Here is a 14,997-nt window from a genome sequence, read left to right on the forward strand (position 1 = left end):
AAAATTCAAGCCCCAAAGCATTCATCGTGACCAAAAAAAAAAAAAAAGACACTTAAAAAATTATTTTTATTTATTTTGATAGACATAGAGACAGTGTGGGGGGGGGGAGGGGCGGGGCGGACAGAAATAGAAAGAACCGAGAGTCGGAGGCTTAACCAAGTCACCCAGGCACCCCCGGAAAAGACACTCTTTAATGCTGAAAGCCACAATCCATGATTTAGACAGCACACATAAAAATACACATATTCATATGAACATCACATAGCAACCACCTTTATGAAACAAAAACTACTTGAGATGCAAGGCAACATATAGATAGAAACACACTAATAATACAAGATTTAATTATCCACTGTCAGTGGTATGTTAGAAAATGCAGTGATCCCCAAATAAGGAGACAGAAGATCTAAACAGCATAATCAACAGAGTAAGTCTTAAAGATATTTATCAAACTCTACAGTCTCATACTAGAGAATATACCTTCTTCTCACATGCGCATGCCACATTCACCGGAAGTACTCATTTATTAGGTCACAAAGAAAACATCAGCAACTGCCATGAAACAGAAATATTACAAACAATATCCCCTGATCATAAGGCAAAAACCCTAGAATTTACTAACAAATATAACAGAAAAGCCCTTCCACCTAGAATGACAATGAAAGCACTACCTATCAGATTCTATGGGATGCATTTAAAGTAGTGATCAAAGAAAAATTTGTTGTTCTCAACATATTTTTTAAGTTTATTTATTTTGAGAGAGAGAGAGTGCATGTGAGCGGGAGAGGGACAGAGAGAAAGGGAGAGAGAGAATCCCAAGCAGGCTCCGCACTGTCAGCACAGAGTGTGAGGTGGGGCTCAGTCTCACGAACTCGTGAGATCATGACCTGAGCTGATGTCAAGGGTCAGACACTTAACCCACTGAGCCAACCAGGCATCCAGCTCTAAACATACTTATCAATAAAAATGAAATAATAAAAATAAATAAATTCAGTTCCAAGGTTAAAAAAACCCTAAAAAATAACAAGGTAAACCAAAAGAAAGCAGAAGGAAATAATAAAGATAAAAGCCAAGGAAGAGAATGAGCAAGAGAACAGAAAACTAGATCCAAGTAATAATTTAAAATTCTGTAGTTTTTGAAAAAACTAAAAGAGATAAACCACTATATAACATGATTCAGAATAAAGGGGGAAACACAAATATACAAAAATAAAACAGAATGAGGGAGAAACAACCATTGAAATGGGAGAAAAATTTTAAATCAGAAGAGATCACTTTGTACCTCTCTACCTAATAAATTTGAAAACTCAGATGAAAAAGGTATTTCGCTAGAAAAATACAAATTACCAAAATTGACCCCGAGTTAGAAAGCTTAAAGAGACCAATTTTCATAGAAAAAATAAAGTTATTAAAGAAATATCCCTGAAAAAGCATCAGGCCCAGCTGGTTTCACAGGAGAATTCTACCAAACCTTCAAACACCAGATAGCTTCAATATTCTATAAATTAATCCAGACCTGGTGTATCATGAGCAGGATCAAGCTTACAGAACATCAACCTTTCAAGAAAGATGAACCAGCCAAGGAGACTGAGAAGGGACATCCTCTGAGGAAGGAGGGAACCCTACAGCATAGAATCTCATACACTAAAGAATATTTCAAGAAAGACTTTCATGGCAAAAGCTGCATAGAGATCCAATAAAAGGAATAAAAAAATGTGAACACGTGGCTTCAGGACTAAGTGGAAGGTAAAGAGACTTAAGAAAGCCAATTATTAACAACTCCTTCTAACAGGCTGACTGGAAGGGAAGGAGAGAAAGTGGATTGTGCCTTGGGGGGGGGGGAGGTCCTAGGGAATAGGTTTACTGTTGATATGGATGAACTATGTGCCTGGTGTTGGGGATATAACATAGAATGACAGTCACAGTAGAGATGAACCTAGGTCCAATTAGTTCAGTGTTTCCTTTGATTCCTTAATATCAACTCCAATACTGTAGTCAATTTCTCTCAATATCCCACATTTACATATTACCTTCTTCAATGGTCCAGAATGAATTTTTATCAGCAGTCATATATTTTATGTTCATTTAGCAAACATTACTAAGTGCCAATGACTAGTAGGGGGCAGGCACACAAAGTTGTAAGAGATCTGGTTTCTTTCCCTGAGATGCTAAGTTTTCAGTGGATAAAAAAGACTTCGTGAGGGCTAGTACCTTCTGGTTCACTAAGTGTCTAGCAAATACCTCATTTAATCCTCAAAACAAGCCCCCGAGGAAGCTGGAATTACCTTCATTTCATAGGTGAAAAAAAGCCACAAAGAAGTAACCAATCTGTCCCAAGTAAAGGACCTGAAACCAGAATCCAGATTCTCAGACTCCAATACTAACACCTCTTCAACTTGCAATTCCTACCTTCAGAAAGATGACCCTGACAAGAGTGCCTGGTCATTTGTGCAGATGCTCGGTCAGCAGAATTGGACTTTAGCATGCTTGAGAATAGTTGACATCCTGCATCACATCTAAAATTGCCGTCTAAATTTGGAAAGCAGCTTTTCCACCTTCTAGCTGCCTGGACATTCTTTCTGTAGCCTGTAGGGCACAAAGACTATGTTTTATTTATCATGATCCCAAGGATTGTGTTTTATTTAGCTTTATATTTTCCCCCTCAATTTTATATATAGTGCCTTTAAATATTTGCTCCTTCAACATTTGTGTAGATTCATTCATTCACCTAATTTCATAACTCTGATAGCATTCTGAATATAATCTAGGACAGAAATCTAAAACTTCGAATTTAAGAAGTGAAAGAGAGTGGGGCAAATGGTATCACAGAATGGCTTTTCTGAATTCAGAAATTTACTTTAAAAAATCAAGAAGCTCTTGTGCTCTGAAATTTTTACAAGATAGCAATAATTGGCCACAAGACAGAGTATGTTTAAACGTACTTTCCATAAATGTCTCATTTGACCCTTAAAACCACCCTGTAAGAAACGCAAGGCAAATGCGCTATAATATCTACTTTTAGAGTTGAGGAAACAGTCCCTTAGAAAAGGTAAGTGGTTTGTGCAAGGTAATCAGAGACACTCATATTTAAGGAAGTCCTGAGTACAACTCTCTTGTTCACTCTATGATGCCTTTGCCTCACCTGCATAACCATTCTTTACTAGACGGTTAAAAGTGGAATAAAAGATGAGAAACTGAATTGCTAAAACAAATAAGAAAAAAAAAAGGATAGCTAGAGAATGATACTTGTACTCGGTTGGAGAGAAGAACAAAAATGGCCCCAAAGTGAGCCAGTAGAAATCCTTTAAATGTTGTCTTTTGCTAGGGTGTAGAAAAAGATACTCACAGATTGTTAGTGGGAGGGAAAATCGCACATCCTTTCCAGAGGGAAATCGAGTAATTTACATTTTTAAAAAGACAAACCCAACAATTCTATCATCTAGGAATGTACACTAAGAAGTAATCATGGTTGTGCAGATTTTACATTTCTTCAACAATGTTTTTAAGTAGTGTAAAATGGAACAACCAACTAAATAAATTATGACAGCCATGTAATGGCATGCTATGAAGTCAGGGGGGAAAAAAGGTTACAATAGAGAATCCACTTTAGAAAAATCCATACACTCATCTCTGCATAGAAAGATAATGGAGATGTATACCCAGTGTAACCATACTCATAATGGTTACTTGGAATGATGAAACTGTTATCTTCTTCATCATGCTTTTGCATCTTTTAGAAATTTTGTAAATAAACAAATGTCACTAAACGTTTCTATACATAAGTATTTCTAGTAAGGCTTTTAAAGGAGGGGCTCTGAAACGACAACAGGGACTTTCAAAAAAACATTTTTTTGTAGCTATTTTTAAGAATACTATTTAAAAATAAAGCATTAACATAAGCATTAAAATACCATTGAAAAATAACGCACTCATTGTGAATCCCCACCAAAACGTTTCCTTTTCAATTCCAGTCTTTCATTCATACCAGTTCTCATTCAGAAAAAATGTTAAAAATGTTGCTGGGTCAGACGTCAGACAGACCTTAGTGATTTCTACCTGTAGTTTTTACTTTGTTTCAGAAAAAAAAGAAGCAATCATCTAGAGGGCAGCTAGAGAAGCGACTCGGCAGGAAAATATTTGGGAGAATAAGTTTCTCTCCCATTTCTTTTCCTCCTGACTTGCCGATACGAAAATCCTGACAGTGACTGGCCCAGTTTCCTAATACACCTTAGAAAAGCACAGGAGATGCGCCAATTTTCAAGATAACGTTTCTAAAAAACACAAGTTTTACTTTGCAATGCAGGACAAAGAGCATCCTTCACGACTCATTCTGGACGTTACCAGAAGAAGATGCCGCTGCGCGGCTGGAGAGCCTCCGGAGGACAAAGCAGGGTCTCCTCGGCTCGGGTCCCGCAGGCTACGCGCCCTGGTCCGCCTCAGGGACAAGGGCACGGTCCCTGGACACCAACCCCCGGTCCCCATGACAGTTGCTCCGAACCGCCAGGGCCGCAGCCTGCCGGACGACAGGAGAGGATCAGGACCACGGCAGCAGGTGCCAGGGTCTCCACACCTGAGAAGGCACCAGTCCATTGGGCCCAAGGCGGGGGGGGGGGGGGGGGGGGGGGGGGGGGGGGAGGGTTGTCCCCCGGGAGTCGGAGACCTGCCGGGGCATCCTACCCACCGCCCCACCCGCCGCCCCAAGACCGCCCCTCCCTAGCGACGGACACGCCCTCCCTGCGGGCCGGGGCCTCCTCGCCCCGCCCGCCCCCCAAGGGCCGCTCACCCGGCCAGGAAGTCCCTGCCGCCGCCACCAACCCCGTCGCCGCCGCCGCTGCCGCCCCCGCCGCCAGCCCCTCGGGCTTCGCCCCTCACACGGTCGCCACCTCCCACGGCAGCGACACCACAGCTACCACCGTCGGGCCACGGGACCCGGAACCACTTCCTTCCGGAACCGCCTCGCCCCGCCCCCACCCTGGCCCCGCCCACTGTTCGCGGCCTCGCGCCGGCCGGCTCTCCCACCGACCCCTGCTCTCAACTCCCTGCCAACGAGGGTGCCCCGCCCGAGGTGCACCGGCCAGAGCTCCTGCGCCCTCTGCCGGTCGTTCCCATCCCTGCCGCTCTGTCGAGGGCGCATGTGCAGTCTGCTTCCTGTCCACCAGGAAAGAAGCAGGCGTTCCAGGTCCTGGGACCCTGGGGGTTGGAGCCTATCCCTCAGCCAGGGGCAGGAGCCTGGTCCCGTGGGCCTTCCAGCCTTGTACACGGGAGGCAAAGGTGGTGGAGCAGATGAGACTCGGCCCTCTAGCTCCTGGCTTGGCCCTCGAGGTTCTTCCAGAACCAGCCCATCTGAACCTGCACTTCTGTAGCCTTTCCCTGCCTTCTAAGCCTCTATCCATTCCCCGTGGCCTCAAATTAAGTTTCTATCCAGAAAACAAAACCTCCCCTCTGGGACTCCCAAATAGGTTAATGGTACCAACACCTCCCCATTATCCAATTGAAAATACTGACTCATATTTGTCTGCTTTTTTTATTTCTTTCCTCCCACACTCCATCCACCAGCCCCTAAGGTAGTATGTCCTCTCTCTCAGAGCATTTCTCACTTGACACCTTGATATATTTTTTACCCCTGACAAGATTTCTCTTTCAGGGTCCACCTCATCTGGTAGTATCACCTTTTACCCTCCCTTGTCACTGTCAGCTGACTGCATTAGAATTTTCATCTCCATCTGAATTGAATTACAGCCATCATCCCAATGAGTCCAATGCCCATGATTGAGCCATGTTTCCTAACGTCCTCAACCTAGATGACTTTACCTCTACTGTACTTATCCACCCATTCTCAGGCACATATTCTAGAAAATCTAGACATTCATCGCTTTATGCTGCTCCATCTCTGAAACCTTAAGTTTTCAAATCCTATTTATTTGAACTCACAATCCTCATCCTTGCAGTCCTATCTATCCTTTACTCCGGTGTACTTGTTCTTCAAAGACCACAGACTTCACATATCCTGTGAACCTTCTACCTGACTTAAAAGTCCATGGCCTTTCACTTCAACCACTCTTATAAGCAGAGCCCCTTGAATTGCCTTTTGACACGTCATAACACCAAACCACCACCTTAACACACTCTAGTTATGTGCATTTGCTATTCCTACATCTGTGTTTTCAAGTACTGCTTGGGAAGAAAAAACCACACAACTGTAACAGAATGATGTCACTACAAATTTATGGATACCTGCCAAAACCTAGGTGCCTCTTTTATGTGACCTCTCTCATTTCCAATAATTGCTTTGTTCTTACCATTCTCTTTACCATGATCATTTTCCTGTCTTCATACATGATTTTGCTTCCTGCATTGCAGAGAAAAGTCCTCAGATATACAGGGCCTTTCATCATCTGGTTCATACTTAACTTGTCTAGCCTCCCTCCTCTTTGTACTCAATATTCTGGCCGTACTGAAGTGTTTGCAGTTTAAGATGAATACTGCTTTTGGTTCCACTCCATTGCACGGATTGTCCCTTCTGTCTGGTTAAGAGGTGTGAGACCTTTTTATCTGCATATATATGGCTTTAGTTCAGGAAAGTTTTCTTCTATTCTACCTTCAGGAATTGTTTCTGCTCCATATGTTCTGGTCTCTTTTAGGAAGAACAATTATCTGTGGTGGTTCTCTGTTTTATTATTTTCATCTCTTTATCCTTTTTTTGGCACCTGTAGAACTCAAATTGGCTTTCAGTATTACTGATAAGGTTTCCCAAGGCATTATTATTTCTGCTTCTGTTTTTATTTAAATTCTATCATTGAGATTTTAGTTTCCTTACTTCATTCCTTTCTCCCTCACTATCTCTCTCTCTCTCTCTTTCAAATCATCTGATTGACTTTGCATCTCATCTTACCTTCTTGCAAAAGGATGATAAACTGGTGATAAAACTTCTCTTTTGGATTCTGTAGTCAATCATTTTCATAAACACGCTCTTCTTTCCTTTCCATGTTTAGTTTGTGTGTGTGTGTGTGTGTGTGTGTGTGTGTATTTTTTTTTCTTTGAATCATCTTTGAACAAAGTGATCTTGGTTCAGACTTATTGGTTAACAGACAACACAAGCAGATGGCCCCCGCCCTATTTGCTGTTCACATGTGTGGGCAGAGAGGTTAAGTAGCTTGCACTAGGTCACAAAGCTCTTGGTGTATATATGAATATGAATAACACACATGCACACATATACAAAACAAGCCTTACAGAAATGGGTTATTATCTGCCTTTCCGTTTATTTTATTTTTCTTTGCAAAGCCAAATCTGCTACTGAAGGCTGAGTATGCTTATTCAATACAAGGATTCTGTATTAGTAAGAATAAATTATGCTACAAAAACAATCCCAAAATCTCAGTGGTTTATAACAACAAATGTTTATTTCTCACTTACATTTTAAGCCCATCCCAGGGTCAGCTTTTGTTCTTCTGTCTGGAATCCAGGCTGAAGGAATAGACCCTCTCTGAGACATTCCTGGTGTCATATCAGAAGAAAAGGAGCAAGAGTGGGAGCATGCACAACATCTTAAAGCTTCTGTTTCAAAGCTTAATCAGAAACTGAGGGTATGGCTCAGCACAGTGTCAACAAGCCCCTCCAGGGGATTCTGAAGTACTCTCAGGTTTGAGAACTACTTCTTTAAGGCTTGTATTCCCTATAAACCATAAGATGGACAAAGAGGCTTGTTGAAATTCATGGGAGTTTTTTTTTCAATATATGAAGTTTATTGTCAAATTGGTTTCCATACAACACCCAGTGCTCATCCCAAAAGGTGCCCTCCTCAATACCCATCACCCACCCTCCCCTCCCTCCCCCCCCCATCAACCCTCAGTTTGTTCTCAATTTTTAAGAGTCTCTTATGCTTTGGCTCTCTCTCGTGGGAGTTTTTATTTTTATTTATTTATTTTTATTTTTTTTAATGTTTATTTTTGACAGAGAGAGACAGAATGCAAGTGGGTTAGGGGCAGAGAGAGAGGGAGACACAGAAGCAGAAGCAGGCTCCAGGCTCTGAGCTGCCAGCACAGAGCCTGACGCGGGGCTCGAACTCACGAGCCGTGAGATCCTAACCCGAGCCGAAGTCGGATGCTCAACCGACTGAGCCACCCAGGCGCCCCCGTGGGAGTTTTTAAACTACTAATTCTTAAACAAGAAAAAAAAAAAAGTCATGGGGCGCCTAGGTGGCTCAGTTGGTTAAGCGGCCGACTTTGGCTCGGGTCATGATCTCGCGGTCCGTGAGTTCAAGCCCCGCGTCGGGCTCTGTGCTGACAGCTCAGAGCCTGGAGCCTGTTTCAGATTCTGTGTCTCCCTCTCTCTGACCCTCCCCCGTTTATGCTCTGTCTCTCTCTGTCTCAAAAATAAATAAACGTTTAAAAAAAAAAAGCCAAACTAAAAAAGAATGAATCAGGTACTAATACAGACTCAGAGCAAGTGCTCACTGTCGTGTCATGTTTTGGAGGAGCATCGCTTCTGGGGAAAACTTCCATCTGCCCTGACATGTATCTCTAGCTGCCCTTCTGTACAGCTTTCTTTTTTAAATGCTGATGTGAGAATTAGATAATTAGGAATAAGTAGGACAAATAGCTTTCTCATCCCTTGACAACACTGCACAGATTTTTCTCATAGTTTTTGTATAGATGGTCTGTATTGTGTTGGTCATGTCTTCAGCATCTGCATTAGCCCTTACAACCCAGGACTTCCAGAACCAGGTGAGTTTTCTCTTTCCTTAAGTATCTGACTTGGGTTGCTTAATATTGTAAATGAAATTTGATGTATTACACTTACCCAGCCCTGTTTCCTCCTCCTTTTCTTCTGTGCCATGAGATGGGCAATTTTTTTTTTTTTTTTTTTTTTTTTGGTGGACGCTGTCCTTTCTTTACCTTTACTTTTTTAAGGGCTTTGGCAACAACTGAGTGCAGACAGAAATGATTTATACTGTTTGGAGGAAAATGTTTTCCGACAGTCTTGTGCTACAGACCCCTTTTTACTCATTCTAGTCACTGTCTTTATGTCTATTTTCCTACTGAGATTGACGACAAATTCCTGAACAAGATTCGGTAGTTACTACCAGCTCGCTGGGCCCATAAATTATTTCTCATGAACTCTTTTGTAATTAATATGTGAAGTGGCTTGGCCCTAATTCTGAAAGTCATATAATATTTGTGGTGTTAAAATATGTCACAACTCAGAAATTATTTTGAAAAAAATTTTGATATGGACTACCTACATTGATGCAAGGCAAAAAGGAACAGTGAGGTTAGATTTAAAACTTAATTTTACTACAAAATCTTTTTAAGTTTCATTACTCTTCCTTATTGAAATCTTTACTGCCCCTCCCCTGAAGCTCTTCCCCCAGATCCTTGGTAGATTTGATTAATATATATCTTCCCACAATAAGCAGTCTGTTTTTGTGTCCTGGTACAACCCAGATGCCAATTCTGTTCTTAAGCTCTCAAAAATTTCATTTGCTTGATAAATCTGACTTGTTTAACTCCACATTTATTAGGTACCCTCACAGTTTCTTCTGCTTTTTCACACCAATTCTTACTCTTTCTTAGATTAGTAGAAAAAGAGAATATAATGGGCCCTGTGGTAGATTTTACGATGCAATAAAAATACTTACTGCCCCTCTCTTCCCAGGCCCCCTAGTTGACACTGAAAATGACATATGTTACTCACATCATATTCCCATTAGACAACTCTGGCTAAGTTAATTATGGCATGGCAGAAACAGCAAACTATATACCAAATTACCTGTGCTCCCCCTTGCATGGTACGGGTTTCCCCTTCATTCCGAACTTCCTATAAAAACTTTCCTAAGCCAAAATAGCGTACAGCCAAGAGTATCCTCCATTTTTTCGGAAAGTTTGCATCGTGCCACTTCACTTTCATGAAAGACCTACGTTAGGGTGGGAACAGCTTTTTTCACAAAAGTGAAAATTATTTTCTGATTTCTTTCAGTTAGCGAAAACAAGTATGAATGTAGGTCTTTTGTAAAAGTGAAGTGGTATAACCAGAACTTTTGGAAAGCACAGGGTTAGCAATATCTCTGGTAAGAAGCAAACCAGCTAGAGGGCGCCTGGGGTGTTATGTTGGGTGAGCGACTCACTTGGGCTCAGGTCGTGCATGATCTCACAATTTGCGAGCGTGAGCCCTGCCTGCCTCGGGCTCGCTGCTGTCAGTACAGAGGCTGCTTCAGATCCTCTATACGCCTCTCCTGCCCCTCCCCCACTCGTGTGTGCGCGTGAGCGCTCTCTCTCTCTCTCTCTCTCTCTCAAAAATAAATAAACATTAAAAACAAAAGAAGAAGCAAACCAGCCTGGGACTACATATCCCTTGCATCTATCTATGTGGGGCCATGTGACTAGTTCTTGCCAACCAAATATGAGTGGAAATGGCATGTGTCCCTTAGAGGCCAAGTTGGTTGCCAAGCAATGTATCTTCTAAATACTCTTTCCCTATTCTGTGGGCTTGATGCAGAAAGATATGATAAAGTTGGAAAATGAAGGAGCTATAAGATGGACGGAGCCTGTTCCCTGAATTACCACTTAGAGGAGAGTTCCACTTAGAGGAGAGTTATAATAAGCCACATCTGTTTTGGACTTCACATGAGGGAGAAAAAAGTTCTGTTGTATCTGAGACATTCTGCATCTTTGAGGGGTAGTTGTTATAGAAGCTAGCATTACTGGGGCGCCTGGGTGGCTCCATCGGTTAAGCGTCCAACTTTAGCTCAGGTCATGATGTCACGGTTCGTGGGTTCGAACCCTGCGTCGGGCTCTGTGCTGACAGCTCAGAGCCTGAGCCTGCTTCGGATTCTGTGTCTCCCTCTCTCTCTGCCCCTCCCCTGCTCATGCTCTGTCTCTGTCTCTCTCTCAAAATAAATAAACATTAAAAAAAAAAGCAGTAGCTAGCATTTACCTTAAGTAATATGCATGATCATCCTTCCCTTAGGCCAGTGATTAGCTTAGGGGTCAGCATAAGACCTCGTACTGGCCAAGGAGAAGTAGAGATCTGCTGGGAGCTTCTGGGAAAGGGTTTTCTTCCTGGTAGAAGGAGGGAGCAGAACAAGGAGCAGCAGTCTGCCACGAACATCTTCACGCCTCTGACCACAGTGGCATGAGGACGGGATGCTGGTGCCACAGCAACCTTCTTAAAGCCAAGACACTCAAAGAAGTGCAGCTCCAGAATCCTGATGTCATTGAGCTGCCTTTGGAGCTTGTCATATATTATATATGGTTAATAAATACCCTAATATTGACGCCAATTTCTGCTACGTGCCTTGGAACCATCTGGTACGCTTATTCTCTATTTAAAAAAACATTCATTTAACAAAGATTTATGGTGGGGCTATTCTGGGACAGTTGGGTGTTGTAGGTGCTGAGGAATCCAAAAGCAAACACAAAAACTAGGGTCTTTGAGAATCTGCTATCTATCTCATGATAGAATGTGGGTCTGGCAGAAAGATATGCAGATCAGAGGACATGGATTTTAATTCATAGATTTCCTTAGTAACAACTGTGTTTATTCACTGACAAATACTTACTGAATACCTGTAGTGGGTGGTAGGAATATTATGCAGTTAGGCAGCCCTGCTATGAAGAAGCTTACAGTGAGAGACGCCGACATTAATCAAAGAATCATGCAAATAAATGTCTCATCCCAAACTATAATACAAAAATACATTACAGCAGATCTGACCTCATTACCCATTACAACTACAAATAATAACTGGGAAACTTGCAAATACAGCTACAAGATGTGTAGATTGGCAAGAGCCTCAAAGGGTTGAATCTGTGTGATTTCCCATAGCGAAACTTTGAGGTGTAGTGGGCCTGGACAAGCACAGGCTGGAAAGCAAACGTTGGATTTGAAGCCTAGCTGTGTGCTTCCTGCTTGTAAGGGGTCTTGCATGAGCAACTTCACCTGTCTTGGTCCTCATGGTAAAGGAACCCCTAATATGAACCTTTAAAGCTATTACAGAAGCTGCTTAAAATTTCCCAAACCTGCTGAGGACTTCAGGCTTTCTCGTGGTAAAGTGAGCATGGCAACAACAGTGCTTATCTCAGAAAGTCATTCCTAAGGTTTGGAGAGAGAATGCGTGGAAAGCCCTTAGTACAATGCCTAGCTAGCTCAGGTCTGGTTCTCCAGGAATAGACGCTGAGACCAGCTAGCATGCAGGAGGTGCATGGGGAGTGAACAGGGGAGTGGAGGAAGCAGGAGGGAAATCTTGGGCTGCAATGCAGCCTCAACAAAGGACTCAAGTGAACGTACAAGGACCTCTGAAGTGAGACATCCCTTCTGAATTGTCTCACTTTGAGGCAAGGATTTTTGTACACCCAAATTATCCATTAGATACAGGCTGCTCAAATGAGGGGGTTTAACCTTAGTAAGGTAGTTTCCTTCAGTCAAAGGCAATTCTTAGGAACTCCACCAACAAGCCTCAGCAACTGTACCTCCAGCATGTGGAAGGACAAATACCTCAGTCTTAAAGAGGAGGTCCATCTAGGTGGTGCACCACAACAGCCACTACAACAGCATTTAATATGAACTTTGTAAAAAAGATTTAATTTTTAAATGATCTCTACACCTAACGTGGGGCTCAAACTCACAACCCTCAGATTAAGAGTCGCATGCTAGGGGCGCCTGGGTGGCTCAGTCACTTAAGCAACTGACTTTGGCTCAGGTCATGATCTCACAGTTCGTGAGTTCGAGCCCTGCATCAGGCTCTGTGCTGATAACTAGGAGTCTGGAGCCTGCTTCAAATTCTGTGTCTCCCTCTTTCTCTGTCCCTCTCCCACTCACACTCTGTTTCTCTCTCAAAAAAAAAATAAAAAAATAAAAAAAATAAAGAGTCACATGCTCTACCGACTGAGCCAGCCAGGAACCCCTAATATGAACCTTTAAAGCTATTATAGCAGCTACTTAAAATTTCCCAAGCCTGCTGAGGACTTAAGGCTTTCTCATCGTCAAAGTATAACTTTGAAAGTTACAACCATAATTCTGCTGCAAATATACGTGAGCGTGTGTCAAAAGCGTGTTCAACTCCATTAGGGAGCAGGATGACAAAACCGGGTCAAGGGAGAATATGGGGACTGCTTGTTTGGCACATGGATGTGGGTACATACACAGCATCACACAATGTGTGTTTAGTGGGGAAACAAATACTGGGATGAGATCACGAAGTTACATACAAAATTGTTTAGTGCCCTACAGGAACAAACAGGCATAATGTTTGGAGTTAGAATTTCTTTTTTTAAAAAAAAATTTTAATGTTTATTTTTGAGAGAGACAGAGCATGGGTGGGGGAGGGGCAGAAAGAGAGGGAGACCCAGAATCCAAAGTAGGCTCCAGGCTCCAAGCTATCAACACAGAGCCTGACGCGGGGCTCGAACTCACGAACTACGAGATCATGACCTGAGCTGAAGTCGGACGCTTAACTGACTGAGCCACCCAGGCGCCCCTCTTTTTCTTTTTTAAATGTTTATTTATTTTCAGAGAGAGAGAGAGCGCACACACGTGATGAGTGGGGGAGGGGCAGAGGGAGAGAGAGGATCACAAGCAGGCTCCTTGCTGCCAACGCAGAGCCCAACACAAGGGCTCAGTCCCACACACTGTAAGATCATCATGACCTGAGCTGAAATCAAGAGTTGGATGCTCAACCAACTGAGCCACCCAGGTGCCCCTGGAGTTAGCTTTTCAATAAGACAAAAGTCAACTGTAACTCTCTGTCTACAAGTGAATAACTCCAGAGACTGTGTCCTAGTCCAGATCACATGGTCAGCAATAGAAAGCTATATTCCCTGAAACTCAGCAGCCCTTGGGCTGCTGTGTTAAGACCATGCTCTAGCAGGTCTTTGAAAGGGCATGCAGTTATCTTTTGGCCTTATTTCCTTGTTCTGGATAATTTCATACCATCAATGAACAATGAATACCTCTTACCAGCCATCAGGGTTGTCACTGCACAGGAGTGACCCCTGTGAACCCTTCCAAAGGTCAGGTCCACTGAGCAAATGAAATGTATCCTTTCCTTCCAGTGGTACCAGTAAAATTCCATTTGTTCTAAAACAACCTTTGCATCCCACTGTGGGGACCACATTCAATCCAACAAGCTCTCCATATGTCTACTGTGCATGCATGACCTAGCTCCTTCTTAGCTCTCACTTCTTTGTTGACAACTTTCCGGTCATTTCAGAGATGAGCTTGCACACACTGCTAGGGAAATGTGATTAAAAGACAAGTAGAGTCAAGGGAGGGCTGTTGCCTCTAATTTGAAAAAGAAGTTACTTTACACAAAGGTTTAATTCCTTGGGACTCTATTCCTCGAATTTTGCATTTCCTGAGATAAGTGGACATGGGGAAAGACTGCCTTAATACTATCTTGGTACTCCAGAAGTCTGGTCACTTTAGACCTTTTCCCTAACATCAACCATCCCTCGAAGCCTATTGGAAGGATTAAACTTTGGCATTTCCTTACTGCCTCACAGAACCTTCTATTAACTGCACAGCTGAAGGGAGGGGTGGGGAGTGAATTCTCTGGGTGTGACATCTTCTGAAGCCTACCAGCTTCCTCGGCCTTTTGCAAGGTGCCCCTCAGACTCTGGGCTGTAGAAGGGGTGATTTCTTTCCACCATTCAAGGAGTGCCCACTGTCTTGGACCCTGACCTGGATCTTAGGGTCAAAAAGAAAATCATTTCTCCCCTAAAATGGGCCATCTGTCCTGGAAACACAAGAGCAAGTAGAACCACCCCACACCCACTAGATTTGATGGCCACTGTTAAAAGGCCTAACTTCAAAGGTTCATGATTTGGTATACGTGCTGCCGAAGCGAGCACAAAAGGTTCATGATTTGGGGGGCACCTGGGTGGCTCAGTTGGTTGAGCTTCTGACTTGATTTTGGCTCAGGTCATGATCCCTGCAATGTGGGATTGAGCTCTGTGTTGGGGCTCCATGCTGAACCTGCTTGGGATTCTCTCTCGCTCT

The 14,997-nt window shown here is 43.0% G+C and overlaps 1 protein-coding gene across 5 annotated transcripts in view; it reads right to left on the reverse strand.

The window, feature by feature from the left end:
• Positions 1 to 4,931, reverse strand: part of BCLAF3 (BCLAF1 and THRAP3 family member 3) — a 62,630-nt gene extending 57,699 nt beyond the window's left edge. For 4 of the 5 annotated variants that reach the window (XM_049643560.1, XM_049643555.1, XM_049643559.1 and 1 more), the window contains exon 1: positions 2,410 to 4,603. The gene's annotated coding sequence lies outside the window, so the exon portion shown is untranslated. Of the gene's footprint in view, positions 1 to 2,409; positions 4,604 to 4,783 lie in introns of those variants that run through there. The other variant, XM_049643557.1, reaches the window with a different exon arrangement.
• Between the last annotated feature and the right edge of the window lie 10,066 nt (positions 4,932 to 14,997).

The sequence above is a fragment of the Panthera uncia genome, chromosome X (genome assembly GCF_023721935.1).
Source record: "Panthera uncia isolate 11264 chromosome X, Puncia_PCG_1.0, whole genome shotgun sequence".
In the NCBI taxonomy this organism is placed as follows: domain Eukaryota; kingdom Metazoa; phylum Chordata; class Mammalia; order Carnivora; family Felidae; genus Panthera; species Panthera uncia.